This window comes from Panthera uncia (assembly GCF_023721935.1).
Source record: "Panthera uncia isolate 11264 chromosome E2 unlocalized genomic scaffold, Puncia_PCG_1.0 HiC_scaffold_19, whole genome shotgun sequence".
In the NCBI taxonomy this organism is placed as follows: Eukaryota; Metazoa; Chordata; class Mammalia; order Carnivora; family Felidae; genus Panthera; species Panthera uncia.
In genome coordinates, this window is record NW_026057588.1 from 29,558,593 (window position 1) to 29,577,322 (window position 18,730).

The 18,730-nt window shown below is 51.0% G+C and overlaps 1 long non-coding RNA gene across 1 annotated transcript in view; it reads left to right on the forward strand.

Moving 5' to 3' along the window:
• The first annotated feature begins 3,773 nt into the window (after nucleotides 1-3,773).
• Nucleotides 3,774-18,730, forward strand: part of LOC125915924 (uncharacterized) — a 135,547-nt gene continuing 120,590 nt past the window's right edge. Inside the window, exons 1-2 of the long non-coding RNA XR_007455797.1 lie at nucleotides 3,774-3,997; nucleotides 6,616-6,734. This is a non-coding gene — a long non-coding RNA (uncharacterized LOC125915924). The remainder of the gene's footprint in view (nucleotides 3,998-6,615; nucleotides 6,735-18,730) is intronic.

Below are 18,730 nucleotides of genomic sequence, written 5' to 3' on the forward strand. Positions count from 1 at the left end.
GATTTTCGTGGCATTCTGGAACATTACCTGTTTCTCATTTGTGATCTTTCCTGATCTTCACATCTGACCTGGGAGGCAGGTTAATCAGGTGTAAAAATTGTCTGTCCTAGAGGCGCCTGGGTGGCTCAGTCGGTTAAGGGTCTGACTTCGGCTCAGGTCATGATCTCGAGGTCTGGTCCGTGAGTTCGAGCCCCACATCTGGTTCTGTGCTGACAGGTCAGAGCCTGGAGCCTGCTTCAGATTCTGGGTTTCCCCCGGTCTTTCTGCTCTTCCCCGCTCTGGCTCTGTCTCTCTCTGTCTCTCAAAAATGCATAAATGTAAAAAAAAAAAAGTCTGTCTTATAAATGAGACTTGTTGATGGTTGGAACCTCTTTTCCAAGGCTGAAGTATGGCAAGAACTAACAGACTTAGTGAGGGCTTAGGGACACTCCTCCTCCAATCAGACCCTGTCTTTGGGAGCTGGAGATGTCAGCAGGTGCTGGCCAGGTTCAATGTTTCTCTTTCGGATGCTCAGTGGTGGCCTGAAAAGAATGGCACCGTCAACCTTCCTTTCTGGGGGCTGAAGTCCTTTCTGCTTGTGAACATCCTTTCTCTCATTTGGCTGAACCCCATCTGGGAACATCAGCCTTGGGCTTAGAGCCTCCATGGATCCCTGTTGGTCCATCCGACACCGTTTTCCAAGTCCAGAAACAATGCATGCCAATATGGCACCCACCTATGTTGAGTCTCACCCTCATCAGACCGCGGTTCTGTTGTACTCGAGGCAAGTGGGCCGTCATTAGAGTTGTCCTCTTGTCCCCCAACCCTTCCCACAACATCAGACCTTCACAGTCTTTATAGGATAGGAGAGCTTTACACAAGCCTGAAGGCTGAGGGTTTGGGGCAGTGGAGTCTCGGAGAGGAGGACGAGTGGGTCTGTCGGGAAGTACAGAATCTTTAGCCACGGGAATGTGGGAATTGGGCTTTTTTTTTTTTTAACCCCCTGGCTCCCGTGACAGCTGGAGAATAAAAGGTAAAAGATAATGCCAGGCACCTGGCACCTGGGTGGCTCCATCGGTGAAGGATCCGACTCTTGATTTTGGCTCAGGTCATGATCTCACGGTTGGCGAGTTCAAGCTCCACGTTGAGCTCTGCGCCATCAGCTTCCTTCCCTCTCTCTCTCTCTCTCTCTCTCAAAATAAATAAATAAACTTAAAAAAAAAAAAACAGGTAAAGATAATGCATCTAACAGGAAGGGGGAATGTGTTACTCAGAAGCATTCAGGTCACCCAAGGAGGATAGGCCTGTTAACTGGCTTCCTAAATAGGTGATCTGGTTGAGGACTCTCTGGCATTTCCATCCCAGCTTTTTTGCTTGGAAGAAAATTCCACCTGGTTGCCTCCTTCACTACAGCGTGATTCGCTAGAATAATTACGAAAAGCAAAGGAACTGATCCTAACCCCCCCTGGCGACTCTCCCAAGCAGGTGTGCTGGCTCTGATGGGGGCAAGGGTTGTGACAAAAGTCACCTCCACTGGCGCCGGTGGCTGCTTTGCGCTCCTCTTCTCCTTCCTGGAGTCACGCAGTCAGGCAAAAGCTGGTGGGTGACAGGACACCGCTGGGGCCTCCGGTGTCCTTCCCAAGGACATGCCCAGTGTCTGCCATGGCTGCCTTGTCAGGCAGCGAACTCAGGGAAGAGGCGAGCAGAGGGAGAGATGTTGGCTGCCAGCAGCAAGCCCTTGGCAGCAGGGTCTGCCGGAGGCCGGCGGGGCTTCAGCGTGTGGCTCCTGTCGTCTGGAGGGGGACTGGGAGTCTGGGCCGTTGCCCCCGGAGACAGGGAGCCAACGGATCAGCCGCAGCTTCTCCAGCCAAGTATTGATTCGCTTATGGCAGCCGGGGAGGGAGGCTTTGTCTGTGCCTTCAGATAGAATTCACTTCTCATCATACAATTTACCCTTTCGAAATATACCATTCAGTGGCCTTAATGTATTCAGAAGGTCCTTCAAATATCACCGCTAATTCCCTAATCCCCCAAAGAATTTTCATCATCCCCCAAAGAATCCCCCGGCCCATTACCTGTCACTTTCTAGTTCCTCCTCTCCTCAGCCCGCGTCCACCACTAATTTACGTGCTGTCTCCACGGATTTGTCTACCCTGAATGTTTCACGTAGCTGGAATCCTCCATTATGTGACCTCTTGTGTCTCTGGCGTCTTTCAACCTGGCACCGTGTTTTTCCAGGTTCATCCGTGTCTCAGCACGCCTCAGTCTTCCCGCCTTTCCAGTTGACGGATATTTGGATTGTTTGGGACCCTTATGAATAATGTTGCCATTAGCATTTATGTCGATGTTTTTAAGTGACACAGGCTTTCGATCCCCCCCGGGTGTGTACCTAGGCGTGACATCACAGGATGACCTTTTTCCATTCCCGCCAGCAACGAGTGAGGGTTCCAGTGTGTCCCCAGCCTCGCCAACACTTGTTACTGTCTGTCTTTTTTATTACACCCATTGCAGTGGAGGTCTGGGGGGTGCGGGCAGGCAAGGACATGCTTGTGACTAGGAAGATCTCAGCGTGAATGGAGGGAGGAAGAACTGGGATGTCGGGAAGGTCTCAGGTAACATCCCTAGGAGGTCTGGGGACTTGTCCCAGGCGAAGGTGAGGCCAGCTGGTTTTTTTTACTTATTTATTTTTATTAGAATTTTTTTTTTACGTTTATTTATTTTTGAGACAGAGAGACAAGAGCATGAAGGGGGGAGAATCAGAGAGAGAGGGAGACACAGAATCTGAAACAGGCTCCAGGCTCTTGAGCTGTCAGCACAGAGCCCGATGCAGGGCTTGAACTCACGGACCCCGAGATCATGACCTGAGCCGAAGTCGGACGCCCAACTGACTGAACCACCCAGGCGCCCCAAGGCCAGCTGATTGAAAGCACCATGGGCAGTTTACTTACTGGCTTGTAAGCCAGCACGGAGACGGCGGGGGGGGGGGGGCACAAAACTATTGGATATATGAGTGACTGAATTAATGAATGAAAGCCCCAGCCCTCGGGGACCCAGGGAGCGTGGAGGGACTTGGCGACAGGCCACTAACCTGTATGCTCCAGGAAAGTATGACTCCCCTTAGTGTCACGCCCTCAGTCTTCATAGATGGGGGATGGTCAGCTATCCTCTCTGTTACAAACAAGGCGGAGGGGCTGGTGAGGAATGGGCGTGAAGGGGCCAGGGCTTGCACGGCAGCAGCGGCAGGCTGTGAACAGCGGCTAAACAACCCTGAGGACGGCAGTTCCGGACAGGCTTCAGCACCCGCGCGCGGAGCCTTTCTCCTGTCGAACCCGACTTCCCAAATCAGTGTTCCACGAATCGTTCAGCTTCGGATCCCTCTCTGCAGAGGCTGCCAGCTAGCCGTCTGTTGCCGGTGGCTGTGTGGGTGCAGGAGGGGAGGCAGAGTTGAAAGCCCGCAGGGGCTGTGCTTCCTCAAGCCTGGCACTGAGAAGGGAGACGGTGGCGAGAAGGCCACTTTCTGTGAGATTGGCAGAGCATTCAGCGTAATCACCATAATCACCGTCATCATCCTTCCAGTTACAAAATATTTTATGTATGCCAGATTCTTCCCAGGGTGCTCCATATAATCTGGTGACTGCCCTTGATTGTCTCCTTGGATGTCACCTTCCTCCTTCCTCCTGTCTACGGGCGACCACAGGACGGTGAACGATGGGCAGAGCCACACACAGACACCTCATAACCTTTTCCCAAGTGTTTGTCTTCCCGGCATCCCTTGCAGCTAGGCGGATCCAGCTCTGGCCAATGGGGTGTCAGGGAAAGTTTGACGGGCAGCAAGGGCGGTCACGTGACCCAGCTCTGGCCAATGAGGTGTAAAGGGGACGTGTGCTGCGTGCTGTCTTTAAGAGGAGGATGTGCGGCCGTCTGGCCTGAGAGTTCTGCCCGGATGGCAGCGGCAGCCGCCTTGTGACCATAAAGGGAAAGAAAGCCAAGTGGATTGTAGAGCCCTTGAGCTGATCAGGTAACTGTCGACTCCTGATGTCTTGTTGGGCGAGAAAAATACACCCTTCTTTCTTTAAGTCACAGTAAATGGGTTTTGCTGTTCCTTGCAGCCAAAAAGCATAATAGACATGGATATTTTTTGTGATTAATCCTCGTAATCACCATAAGGGGGAGGTATACTTCTTTTTTTAATTTTTTTATTTTTTTAAATGTTTATTTATTTCTGAGACAGAGACAGAGCATGAGTGGGGGAGGGGCAGAGAGAGAAACGGAGACACAGAATCTGAACCAGGCTCCAGGCTCTGAGCTGTCAGCACAGAGCCCGAAGCGGGGCTCAAACTCACAAACCGTGAGATCATGACCTGAGCTGAAGTCGGTCATTTAACCGACTGAGCCACCCAGGTGCCCCCGAGGTATACTTATTTCCATTTCACAGATGGGGTGGGGGGAGTGATCAGCTATTCTCTTTCCTGTGAACAAAGAGCCGGGGGAGGCATGGGTGGGAAGGGGCCAGGGCTTGTGTTGCAGAAGCAGCAGGCTGTGAATTGTGGTTTAAAACAACCCCGAGCACAACAGTTCCAGAAAGGCTTGAGGAATTGATGTGAGAGAGGCTAAAGAGACTGGTCCAAAGTCACTTAACCAGAATAAACTAGCGAGTCAGAATTTGAACTTAGGTCTGTTTGTCTCCAAAGTTCTTGCTAGTTTCGTCTTTCAGAACCTGTCGACTGTAGCCCCGGAGCGGGAAAGAATGTGAGCGATGGCCAGACAGATTTTGGCAGAAAGGGAAAACGTATCGTGGCCTTCTTCACCCCAGAATGTGTCCCAAGTCTCCCAAGCTGCTGGTTTTTTCTTCCCTCGTGGTATCAGAGTGTCTGGGCCCTTCCATGAGGCAGGGCCACAGCTATCTCCTGGAGATGGCCAATATATGGGAAAGCATGCAGGGCCTGGGTCAAAAAGGCTTGGGGCCAAATCCCAGCTCTGCCACTTATTAGCGATGTGACCTTGAGTAGGTGGCCCGACCTACTGTGAGCTTCGATTCCTCATTTGTAAGATGTACGTGAATTCACCTGGACAGGAAAACCAGGTGAAGTTATCTCGAGCCAAAAGGGGTGCTTACTGGCTTTTATTTGCTGAAAAATTCAGTGGGTGGACTTGACCTTGGTCCCTGAGGCAGAGAGAGGTGTTAGTCGAAAGAGAAAACATGGCCCCATCCTTCCAAGTTCCACTGCCCACCTACATCTCCCCTGGTGGTTGCTTTTCCTGCTTCCCACCGATTCATGTCCTGCCATTTTACCGGCCCCCTGGAAGGAACATGCGTGTTATCTGGGGCCACTGGCAACCCAGTTCTACAATGAACACCACGGTCTTTGATTAGCTGGGTCACATGACCTCTCTGGGAGCTGGAGGTGGAGTTAGTCCCACCAGAACCTTCCTCTGAAAGTGGGGATGGCTGGGGCGCCTGGGTGGCTCAGTCGGTTAAGCGGCCGACTTCAGCTCAGGTCATGATCTCACGGTTCGTGGGTTCGAGCCCCGCATCGGGCTCTGTGCGGACAGCCGGGAGCCCGGAGGCTGCTTCGGATCCTATGTCTCCTTCTTTCTCTGCTCCTCCTCCACTTGTGCTCTGCCTCTCTCTGTCTCTCAAAAATAAGTAAATGTATAAAAAAAAAAAAAGAAGGGGCACCTGTCACACACCTACCGACTTCGGCTCAGGTCATGATCTCACGGTCCGTGAGTTCAAGCCCCGCGTCAAGCTCTTTGCTGACAGCTCAGAGCCTGGAGCCTGTTTCAGATTCTGTGTCTCCCTCTCTCTGACCCTCCCCCGTTCATGCTCTGTCTCTCTCTGTCTCAAAAATAAATAAACATTAAAAAAAAATTAAAAAAAAATTGTTTGAAAGTGGGGATGGTTTGGTTTCTCATGAAAAGGAGGAGGGTCCTGTATCCAGAAGCGGGGAATAGATGTTGGCGCGAAAAACCCCCAAAGACACCCCCTCCCACACGTCAGGGAGCAGTTTTGAGCATTCAATAAGAGAGATGTTCTGTGCAGGTGCCCAGCCCGGCCACCGACCCCGGGGGACTCTTGCTAAATGCCAGCCGGCTTTTTCCCAGGACTTGGCCAGGTCCTTCCTGACGCCCTTGGCCTGTCCATCCACGTCAGCGGGCACATTTGGGGGAACAGGCCCAACTCCCCTGCAGCCCCTATCCATCACCCCAGGCTTTGTCCCTGTACCCAACATGACAATTACCATGTGGCTCGAGATGACACTCTAATCCTATTACTCATTCATCAACTAGCGACTGAGAACATGAGCTGGCTCGAACACTGCCAAGGAAGCTGGGAGAAGCCTTCTCCACCACTGTGAAACTAGGCTTAGCTCAAGCACAATAGGTGTGTAATTTAAGGTTTTGTTGAGCCGAAATCCAATCACATACTTGACTGGTGGATCACAGAGACTCACAGGCTAAGAGAATGAGATAATCCAACCTCACACAAACACTGGGATTCGGCTTTGACTTAATGACAAATGTGTGACCAACCTCACACTGTTTCATTCTTTCCCCCTCTCTTTTTTTGTTTCAATGTATTTCCACCTCCTTCCTCCCTCTCCTCCCTTCTCTCCCCTCCTCTGTACTATCCAGAGACGGGATGGGACTCAGCAAAGTCCTAGAGCCAGAAAACAAAGGTAGAGAAGCAGGTGAACACCAGGTGAGATGCACTCACGTCCGTTGTCTGCGTTTGATTGCACGACGTCGTGGAGGTGAGAGATGGCTTCTGGGGGTGGATCCATTCGAATTCCTAGCGGTCTCAGTTCTTCTGTTCCAAGAATGGCTTAGAGCAAGAAAGAGCAGCAGGCAAGACACAAGGTCATGCTCATGAACTGTTCCCTCTCTTCATCCAGTGCTTTCTGTCCAGTGAGGGCTGCTCAGTGGGGGTGGGGAAAGGTTGCAAGAAGAAATACGTATATAGTTTTGGACCCCCGTTAAGTGATAGTGTAGCTGTTTACGTAGTTAGAGATAACAGCATAGATGAGCCCACTCAACTTTATGAGTTCACTGGACTTACATTTATTCACTCCACAAACATTTATGGGATGGCCACCGTGTGCCGTGAACTCTGGCAGGCACTGCCTGATGCTCTGGTGGATGGAAGCATTAAACCAATGGACAGTAGAGAGTAGGTAACTAGGAATAGTGGAGAGTGCTGTTTTGGAAATGGAAAGGGGGCAGCAGGAGAGAATGAATTGGGACGATCTCTTGGAGAAGGGGACGTGTGTGCTGAGACCTGAATGGCGACAAAGAGCCATTTATTTCAAGATGCGGGGGGAACCTTCGGAGTCCACGGGCAGGCCCCAGATGGTGAGCCAGAAGTCCTGGGTTCAAGCTCTGCCCTCCAGGTAGGTGCACTGTTTCCCAGGCAAGCCATTCGTCCTTCGGAGTCCTGATCCTTAACCCGCTGTGCTAACTTTGCCAAGTCTCTGTGACATCTCACCGTGATCACAGTGTGTCACTTTGAAGAGTGACGAGAAGAATGCAATTCGCAAGGGCGATTATTAGATTCATGGGCAAATTGGGTGTGGGTGTGTAGGGAGTGTTGTCCCCACAAATGGAAGTGGCCTGGGACTGGTCTTTGGAATGGATTGCCATTACATTTTCCTTCTTGAAGCTTCTGCATATGTCTGCCTTTAGCTGGCATTTTCCAGATCAATGCTTTCTATTGGTAGAGGGCTAACTTGGGCTTTCAACTGAGAATCCTGGGGTAGTAACCTCTCAAAATAATTTGCGATGAACTTGACTCTCATCGCTCCTGCTCTGGCTCAACAGAGGATGGGTTTTGGAGCCAACGTTATTTTTAAATTAACTATGTGCCAAATACTTATATTATCTCATTTCAGCTTTACCCAAACCCTATTTCTAAGACAAGGAAGTCAAGGCTCTTAGAAGTCAGATGACTTACTTCAGGCAATACAATTAAGACTGGGGCAGAGCTGAGATTCGAATAGTTCCACTACTGGTAATTACTGTTACCAGCACTAATAATGATAGCTTCCATTTATTCAATGATCATGATGTGCCATGATTGTATCGTTGTTGATAAGTCAGTTATTGTTCCAGTTGCTGGGACTTAGTAGGTAATATTCCTTTTACTTCCAGATGTTTTTAAGACCTTCTCTTTGTCGTTGGTGTTCTTTCACTAATATATGTCCAGGCACGGATGTTTATTTATTTATATGGGTTGGGACTTTGGAATATGTGGTGTTAAACAGGTGAGGCACTGTTTTCATTTCCACAGAATTTACATGTTGAGACCTAATGCGATGGTACTAAGAGGTGGGGTTTTTAGGAGGTAATTAGACCATGAGGGTGGGAGCCCTCACAAATAGGGCTACCAATCCTACAAAAGAGACCCCAGAGAGATCCCTCACCACTTCCTCCATGTGAGGCCACAGCGAGAAGACAGAGGTCTAGGAACCAGGAAGTGAGCTCTTACCAGACACAGAATCTGCCAGCAACTTGATCTTGGACTTCCGCCTCCAGAACTGTGAGCAACACGTGTTTGTTGATAAGCCCCCCAGTCTCTGATGTTGTGTTATGACAGCCCAGACAGACTAAGACATGAGGATTGGTGACTTCCATTAATTCTGGAATTAATTCTCAACTGTTCTCAACTGTTCCTGTATGAGTATTGCCTCCCCACTACTTTCTCATCCTTTCTTACTGGAACTCAGATTAGATATATGCTAGACCTTTTCCCTCTCTTCTCCCTGGTTTTTAAGTCTCCTCTTCCAAATTTCCCACTTCTGTTTCTCACTGTCCCGCGGCCTGAATAATTCCTTCAGACCTGTTGTCCAGTTCACTAATTTCCCCTCACGCCGCGTCTAATTTCTTTAAGTGACTCCTTTCCTTGTTTAAATAGAAGTATAGCTTATAGAGGGAAGTGCAGAAATCATAGGTTTATAGCCTGATGAATTTTCACAGAGTGAATATAATATACGACCACCAGCCAGGTGAATAACCAGAGCATGACCAGCACCCCCGAGGCTCCTCCCTCCCTTCCTGTCTCCCCACCTTCTTCTCCACAGAAGCCACTCTTTGACTTCTACCATCATGGATGGCTTTGGTTGTTTTAAACTTCCCCTAAATGGAATAACACAACATGAACCCTTTTGTGGCTGACTTCTTTTACTCCGTCATAAGGCTTTGAGATGTAGTCGTGTGTCTGTCTACTTTTAAAAGTTTCATTTCATTCTAAAAACATACTAGACATGCTTGGCTTCGCATTCTGTTTCTGTTTGTTCATGTGTGTACAGATTCGCAGGTCTTAATCTCATGGTGGTTTGCTTTCTTGTGATTTTGTGGGGTTTTCTTACGAAGTCATGTCATCTAGATCTTTTACCTGTAGGAATGGTTTGAAGCCTAGTATGTCAGGCATTACTCTAGAGAAAATTTGCATTTGCTTTTGCCAGTCTTCCTGATTAGCTACCAACAGGGGACCACTTTAAAAAAAAAAATAGTTGGCGGGGGGGGGGGTGCCTGGCTGGTTCAGTCGGTTAAGCGTCCGACTTCAGCTCAGGTCACGATCTCGCGGTTCCCAAGTTCCAGCTCCGTATCAGGCTCTGTGCTGACAGCGCAGAGCCTGGAGCCTGCTTTGGATTCTGAGCCTCCTTCTCTCTCTGCACCTTTCCCTCCCCTCTCAAAAATAAATAAATATTAAAAAAACAAGAAAAAATAGTTGGCACAGGGGTTTTTTGTGCCATACGTATTGATTCGGCGAATGGATTCTGGGCCGAGACCCACGTTAGGCTCACGACGAAGCTCCCGGGGGAGTCTGGGAAAAGCTCCGTGGTCTCTCCTCTGTGGGGTGGCAGCAAGGTACTGCTCCTGTTTTTGGTAATAGCTTTATTGAGATATGAGATGATATTTGTTTACCCTAATTCGCTCACCGAGGGAGTCACCTTCCGGGGGTCACCAATCTAAACAGCCGCCTTGCTTAGGTCCCAAGCCTTTTCTTGGCTTCTCCACATACCGGAGTCCCTTAACAACAAAGGCTTACGTCCACCAGGCGTTAGCAGCCGCCCTTCTAGCAAACACTCGCCCAGGCTTACTTTCTGTCTGCTTTGGACCATTCTGATTGTGTCTGGTCTCCAAGGAGTTCGTTTGCTTTCCTTGCCAGCTCCCTCATGCATCAGAAGAAAAAGTGCCTTCTTACAAAATACTTCATCCACTTTTTTTTTTCCCCCTTCTAGTGGATGTGTGTTACGTAGCAGGCAGGTTTTTCCTAAACCTTTATTGTGCCATCATCCGGGACCAGGCAAACGAGCACTTGCTGTGCAGTATCTCCCTTAGTCCCGGAAACACTCCCTGGAGATCGGTAAACAGACATCCTCCATTTACCGATGAGGAAACAAATGGTAAATGTCGCTCAGAGAGGGTGAGCGACACATCCAGTGTTGCCCCGCTTCTATGTGGGAGAGGCAGGATTCGAGCCCAGGTCCCGGTGGCTCTGGCACCCATGTCTGTCACAGGTACACCTGCTGAAGTCCGCGCCTAGGGTGACTTAGGGTTCACTCTGGGTCGCGGGCCTGTAGGGCCATCACACGGTGGGGAGGAACCGCTCAGTGGCTGAGGGCGATGCTTGCAGTACTGTTCTGGCTCCGGCACCCAGGCTGGACGCAGAATCAGACAGGCTCGTCGGCTTCTTTGGGAGGTCGGCAGGGCCACACAGAAAAAGTGCCATTTGCTGAATCAAGCATCTTCGGTTCTTACAAATGTGCCGGTTCAGACTTAGGAAGCGTGCCAGGGGAAGAAAACTTGGCCGATGGAACAGCTCAGGCCATTAGGCGATTACAAAGGGAGGCTCTTTGAGGGTGGCTCGTAACTAGGCCTCCAGAGTCGCCCAGGGAACATTCCCATGGTGGGCCTCCCCCCCTCGGAGTGTCCTCTGTGCAATTTCTTTTCTCTCCCAGCCCTACGGCCCAATCTAGTCTGGTCCCTGGGCCCCAGGGCACAGCCCCTTCTCGCTCCTCCTGGCCTCGGATCTGGACTCCCTGGGGTCCAGGGCTGGGTGGACAGAGGTTGAATCTGTACCCGGGAAGCCTCCCTCTCTTCCGTAGCCGTCCTGGCTGCTGGGAAGGAGCGTGCCAGTCTCTGAGTCCTCTGAGCGCCTGCCTTTTTCTCCAAAGGGAGACTGTTTGTGTGCTTGTCAGAAGAGAGGCTCAGACAGTTGGGAACATAGACACAAGCCCCTGCTGAGCATTTGCTGGGCACCAAGCTCTTGTTTCACGGTAACGAGTGGCAGTCATTTTTATTTCAATGCGGTTTTTCTGGTGTGTGTGTGTGTGACTACCCTTGGTGTTCACTTGTATTTCCTACCAGTTGTCGTTGCACCTCTCTCCAACTGACACGGGATGGACAGACGGACGGCACAGCCCGGCGGGTCGGGGCGCAGGCTTTGAAGTCCGCCGGGACGGGGTTCTGGTTGTAGCTCTGCGGTTTTCTCCCTGTGTGCCTGGGATCTATCTGAGTCTCAGGTTCTCCACCCGCAAAATGGGGTAATAACGGTAGCTACCTCGGAGATCGAGCTGGAGTGTGTGCGGCAGACATCCGTGAGGTCACGAGCAGGCAGCTTTCACAGTCACCAGTGGCTCAGTGTCTCTGCCCGAGTGTCTTCACGGCCCGCGAGGGGGGACAGTCCCAAGAGGCAAAAGCCCTAAGGAACACCCTCATGGGCCTTGGTGGGTAAGCACCCCAACTTCTGGGCCCTCTGGGCAACCATGTTGAGCCTTCCCAGGCTCTCGAGGGTGCCCCCAAATGGAGCCCCAGTTGCCCACACTGGCATCCCGCTCAGGAACGCACTCTGCATAGACTTTCCTCCCTTCCTTGTCTCCGCTCCCCAACCCTCACGGCGCTTCCCGAGACCCCCTTCCAAATAAACACGCTCACCCCTTCTTTCCTTGTTAGGTTGGCTTCCCCACTGCACATTTCGCTGCGTCCTGAGATGTCGTTTTGTTGCTTGGGGATGACACGATCCCGGGCTCGCTGGGGGAGAGCACAGTGCTTACCGTTTTTAAGCGGCAGAATCTTTTGTCTGGTGACATCCCCCTGTGTGCCGCGAGGAAGCTGCCAGCTGGGTGGCAGTGCGTTCTTGGCCTGGGGACCCTGCTCATTGAAATTGGAAATACTTGTGATGTTTTCTCCACTAAAACGTGAAAACCTGATGCCAGTGTGCCGGTGCCCCCAGATGGCAGGCTTTGGCAAGCGTAAGGGGGTGGGAGCCTCTCTTCTCCCTGTCAACACAGACACCTGAGTTGGCCAGTGGTTCTGTGACCTGCCCCCGAAACGGATAGAGGTGCTCCCAGCTCGGCGAGCTGTGCTCAGGACTTTTGGCCACTGGTGTGTGGCTGGGCTGCAGGAGCCTGTCTTACACAGCAGGGGTTCGTTACGTGGGGGCCTTGACCCCTTCTCTGTGATTTGCCACCAGCTGCTTTCTCCCACAACGGGCTCGAGACATGGGTGGACTTTCTACGCCCCTGGTACAGATGAAAAAACTGAGGCTCAGAGCGGGAACGTGACGGGCCCCGGTGCTCCCAGGGGGTAAGTAGAGAGCCCTGGTTTGAATCCAGGATGGCTCCGAGGCCAAGGAAGAGGTGGGAGCCTCAGGACTGGAGCGCGCGTGACCTTGGTGTCAGCACCTCGCTTCCCAGTGGAAACACCGCTCTATCCAGGTCCCTGGGGGTACAGCGGGGCATCCGAGGAGCTTTCGGGGTGGTGGCTGGGTGGGCATCGTGCCCCCTTCCTGAGGGGGGGGTGTTTCCTTCAACCCTGGGAGAGGAGAAGGAAAGGTGGCCGTTGAAGGGGCCTCCCAGCACGCAGGAATCCGGTCCCAGCTGCACGAGGCTGTGCCAAGAGCCTGGGATTTACTGCACCCCCGGCCAGCTGAGGAAAGGGTGTTGAGGGAGAAGGCATTCCAAAGCAAAAAGGCCCCGGGGCCACCCCCGCCTTCCCCAGTGCCGGGGTCATGCGGCTGGTCTGTGGAGCCAGAGAGAATCACCTGGGATGGATCACCCCCGAGCCCGACCCCCCGTGGGACAGCTGTTAACAGCGGGGTCTTCAAACGAGTGAAGGCAGCGCTGAAGCCGTTCCCCCAGTAGAAGAAACGTTATCAGCGGTTGTGACACTTCGTTGTTGATTCTTTACCATCATCAACGAGCTGACGTTCTTAGGACGTTTCCTACCTGCTAGATGCCACTCTGGTTAGCTCAGCCTACGTCCTTTCGGTTTAAACCTCATCACCTCCCGGCAAGGCTGGGGGTGGGCGGGGGGGCTGCTGGCCATCCAGCGCCTGTGTGTGCACTGAAAAAGGCGTTCCGTCCCCGGAGGATGCAGACATCACTGGCTTGCCAAGCAGACAGGAGTTGGATTTCAAGGGGCACCGAGCAGATGAGTGCCCTTCGGCCCTGGTGATCCTGGATAACAACCCTCATGATCCCCATTTTACAGATGGAGAAACTAAGAGGTCCCTGCCCAAAGGCACATGGCCAGCAAGTGGCCAAGTCAGGCTTCCAAACTGCCTGAGTCCCAAACCACCAGTATTCACCATGACGTCACATTTGACAACCACCCCGTTTCGTAAGCACGCGTCGCGGTGTCGTTGGGGGCGAGAGACGGGGTCCATCCATAGAGATGCCTTTCATGAAAACCTTGTAATGACCCGACTTGTGTAAAAAGAAGATAATTTGCCACAGGTTTAAAGTCATCAGTGGAGTGGGGGGGGGGGGGGGAAAGAAAAAAAAAAAAAAACCCAAACTTGTAAATACTATTAGCTGCTCTCCAACTTCGTTGAATTTAGCTGATGTTTTCGGTGTTGACTTTTCCCAGCTATCAGCTTAACTATATAAATCCAGTTGACGTGTCTTTATTCAGATAAAACTCTAATACTGCCAGTGTAGCAAATTAGATGCAAATGCCCCCTTTTTATTTTAAGTATACTTAAAGCTGCCTTTCCAATGCAAATTTCATAGGAAATCTCAACCAGCTAGGACAGACATCATAGCCGTCAGCAGGCAAATGCTTTCATTTTGGTCTCAGCCAAGGGAGCTGCCTGCTTTTTTTCTTTTTGCCCCTGCAGACTGAGATAATTAAAACTACGGAGAAATAGTTTTAAATATACATGATACACACAGTTCCTTAAATTATGGGATAATGCATAAATTCACCCATTACCATATTTGATAGTGGTCTCGCTGACCAAAGTGGGGGGGGGGGGGGGGGGGGGGGGGGGGAGGGGCAGAGTGATTTTCTCCAGCAACTTGCTTCCTCTGTCAACAGCCACACAGCTTCTGTGGCTTCACCTGGTGTCCTAAGGAGCCCTGGTAAGGGTTCAAAAAGAGGTTGTGAACACACTCATTAAAAAGGGGCCGCGATGTGTTTTTTTTTTTTTTTTTTTGAAAGAAATAAAAATGTTAATGGTAACTTTTTTTTTTTTTTCCCCCGGCTGTCTCAGTCTCTTTGGAATACATATCCATTTCGGCTTTGATTTGTTGAGCTCCCTGAATGAGTTTATCCAAACAATGTGAATTTACTTAGATCTCTCTCAAATCCCACATCTCTTGTGGTTGATAAAGCTGACTTTAGCTAAGAAGGGCTGGATCAGTGTGATTTGAAATTCACATTGAAAATGATAAGGGCTTTGCTGGAAATAATAAGCACAGTCAAACGCTGTCAGGAGGAAACAGTCGAGCATGCAGGGAGAAATTTGGTAAGGCCACGTCCTACCCTCCTCCTTCTCTCCAGAATCCAGTAGAGAAGGAGGGGGAAAGGTGAATGGGGCTTTTCTCAGACACACACTATAGCTTTGTAGGTGATGGGGGCGATCGTTCTAAACAGCCTTGTGCATGAGCTTTATTCTTTATGGTTAGAAGGTGGCAGCCATCCCTCGATGGCTGATGGACACCCGTGGGCGTTCGGGGTGGCAGCTACCTTTGCCAGCATGGAGCCCAACACCAGCAGGAATCCAGCCCCCACCCCAACCATTTCTCTTTCCATCTCTGTCTCTATCTCCCTTCTCCCCACCTCGCTCTCTGTCTCTCTCTCCTCGATTCCTTTCTCAGCACCTAATCTACGTCTGGTCCTGAACTAAACGTTTTCCTCCTCACAACCCCAGAAGACAGCACATGTCTTCCGTCCATTGACAGGAGGTGCCGTGGAAGTGTGAGCTGATAGAAGGAACCACGGGGGACACCTACGTCCCTCATCCTCTTTCCCTTCAGCTGCCAGGTGGAGACCAACCCCTCGTGAAAGTAGTGTTTGGAAATGGTTCTTGAGAAACTCTGAAGGGAGGGACTTTTCTGGAACACGTTAACCGGCGCAATGGAAGGGGAGGAGGGGGGAGTGTGAGGCCAGAGGCAGGCATTCTGGGGGGGAGGGCAGAGTAAACTGGAGGGTTGGGGTCTCCTCAGTGAGCGCGATCTGAGCAGACCAGCCCTCCCCCATCTTGGTGCTGCTGACATTTAGGGCTGGATGGTTCTCTGTCGTGTGGGCAGGTGGCGGGTGGAGGGCGGGGTGGGTCCTGGTCACGGCGGGATGTTCAGCATCATCTCTGATCTCTACCCGCTAGACGCCAGCAGGGCCTTGGCCCCAGTCATGACAGCCCCAAATGTCCCCTGACATTGCCACGTGTCCCCTGGGAGGCAAAATTGCCCCAGTGGAGACCACTGATGGAGACTCAGCTCCTTCAGAGCCCAGGTTCCTCCTTTTCCTTAAAAGGCAGGTTGCACACAGGTTCTATCCCCACCTCCCAGTTTCCCTTTGTCTCAGAAGACCCCACTTTCACACGCCCTCCTAAGCAGCTGAGCAACCTTCCTTGGAAATAGGTGGATCAGAGGAGCTTTGCCACTGAAACCTTACTTCTAATTATAGTAATCACTCCCCGTTGTCTTCACATCCAGGGCAGTCAGATCAGGCGCGGGGCTTCTCCTCACTGCCTTGATCTATACAATTCTAGTTCCGCCTTGATGAATGACTTTGCTGACTGCTTCTGCCCTGCCTCTGTGTGTGTGTGTGTGTGTGCGCACGCGAGTGTGTGTGCGTCTGCACGTGTGTGTGTCGGGGGAGCACAGTGGCCAGGCTGAGGCTGGGAGGGTGGGGGGGGAGAGGGAATTAATTCTTCCAAGGCCTTGTCTCTGGCCCGCTGCAGCAATCTGTTTCCCACCAACCCTGCAAGGCTGCTGAGCTCCGAGCTGACCTCTCTCTTCCCCTGCGCTCGGGGCCTCGTCTCCCCCCTTCCATCCTCAACCTGGGCCGCCCCTCCTGACCCCACGACTCGCTATTTCCTAACTAACGCCGCTAATAGCCACTGATCACCGAAGGGCAGCTTAAATTCTATTTAGACTTAAAAAAAAAAAAAAATAGAGGGGAAAAAAAAAAGAAAAGCGAAACTTCAAAAGCTCTCTCCTGCTAGCAGGGCGGAAGCCAAGCCCAGCCATTACCAGCAGAAGCCGGATCAATATTTCAGCACCATCCCCTGGCTGGGTTTTCGAGGAACTTTTATTATTATTGCGGTTAAGCTGTTCTAAAGTGGAGCATCATTTATAAAACAAACGGATCCCTTCCAAATAGGTTATTTTCCTGGTTAATGACCGATCGTCTGCCCTGGGGTCTGTCTGTGTTGAGATTCCAGATGGGAACAGGCACTACCAGCCCAATTATCTTTATTAAGTGTTTTGCCTCCCCCTTTCTGAAAAATGAAATGGCAGCCGGCTCAAATGTCTCCTCCTTCCCCTTGCTCTCACCCCTGCGCGGTTTCCTGCGTTCGCCTCATTATGGACAAGTATGTCCTTTAAGACACGGAGACTAATGAGGCGGTTTTATGAGACTAATACATTTTAAATTTTAACACAGGAGCTAGCATCTTTAATTGTACAATTATACATTCATTTAGCACACTCTCGCACACGCGCTCTCTTTTGCTTTAAAAGATAACAAACCACAGGTGACTGCAAGTGTGTGAAAAGGCAGAATTTATGGGATTCTGTAGGGTGCTAAATTAGGCCGGACTAGAAATTGTTTTTCTCCTGACCGGCTTCTGGAGCTAAATTAGTTACTATTTTGAAGAAAAAAAAATTTTTTTTTAATGTTTATATTTTATTTTTGAAGAAGAGACAGACAGAGCATGAGCAGGAGAGGAGCAGAGAAAGAGGGAGACGTAGAATCCGAAGCAGGCTCCAGGCTCCGAGCTGTCAGCACAGAGCCCGACGCAGGGCTCGAACTCACGAACTGTGAGATCATGACCTGAGGCAAAGTCGGACGCTTAACCGACTGAGCCACCCAGGCGCCCCTCGAAGAAAAATTTAAAACAAAAAAAAAATTTTTTTTTGGTTTTGCTTTGAGTGGGGGAGGATGGGAGACGGATGGATGGTGCCTCATCGTGAACTTCTGTCTTCTGTCCCGTTTCTACCTAGAGAGAGGGGGTGGCAGGAAAGTCTTTTGAGAATTAGAGAAACCTTGGTGTTCTGAGGCCTAGCTATAGCCGGACAGAGAAGGAGAGAGACAGAGAAAAAGAGAGAGAGAGAGAGAGAGAGAGAGAGAGAGGGTGGGGGACAGAGATCCCCCCGCCCCAGCCCAGTATCCTGTCTCTAACAAAAGCCTCCTACGTTCCCCACCTGACAGGACTTTATCGGGTAGTAATAAATAAGGCTGAATTATTGATGATAAGAACTGCTAATATTATTATGACCTCAATTAAGTGCTTTTTCCAGACACATTAGTAACAAAGGGTCTTCCCTCTCCTGGTTGCTGTTTTTCTCCCCCAGGCCCCACTTTACATTAAAATCTAATTGATCAAACCTATTTGCCATTCGCACAAGAGCGATCACCATAATGGGTCATCTATCAGCATGGGCTCCGCATCAGGCTATTAACACCTTTTGTTGCTGGCCCCAGTTCTGTACCAGCCGAGAGGATCAGAAAGGCAGGGCCTCCTCCTCCGATCTGGAAGGATCCTGTGTGAGGTCTGACTTGTGGTACCCTTTAATTGCCCTCTTTAACATCCTTGCAAACCGCGGAAGACGTTCTTACTTCTGAGAAAGTGACTCCTGGCAGCTGTGGAGTAACAAGATGGCCGCCTCCTTAGGAGAACAGAAGGTGTTGTGGGGGGCCCTTGGCCACCTCCACTGCTGCTCACTGCCTTCCCGTCATCCCCCCCCCCCCCGCCCCGCGTTGGCCCTTACATAGCCCGCGCTGGGGAGGCCCCGATGTCCTGTCTTTATGGAGTCTGGAACTTGGTGGACGTGACAGTGTGTGAGTGTGCAGGCAAGCGCTCATTATCAGAACTGGAGACTGGTGCTGGCTTAAAATGGAGACCAGTCCCCACTGAGCAGAGCCTCCCCAAGACTTCTTGGCCCGTAGTCACTCACAGAAGGCCCATGGTGGCCCATGAGCCCCGCCCCCCCCGAAACTGTGTGCAGAATTGTGTTTATGTGTCTTTTCCTGGAGAAGGTTACCGCTTCTATCAGATTACCGAATTTGTCCCTGACCCCCAAATGGGTTAGAAATGTCTTCTTGGGAGCTTCTTAGATGGGGACATCTTTTATGAGTCTGGCTGTCACTCAGGATAGGATATCTGGCTTTGGGAATATGATTAAGCCACGGAGGTGAGCACTGTTCCTCGTACACTGTGGTGTTGGGTCAGACTCTCTCTCTCTCTCTCTCTCTGCGCCTCTGTCTTCTCTGCCTATTTGGTCCAAAGGAAGAACTCTCA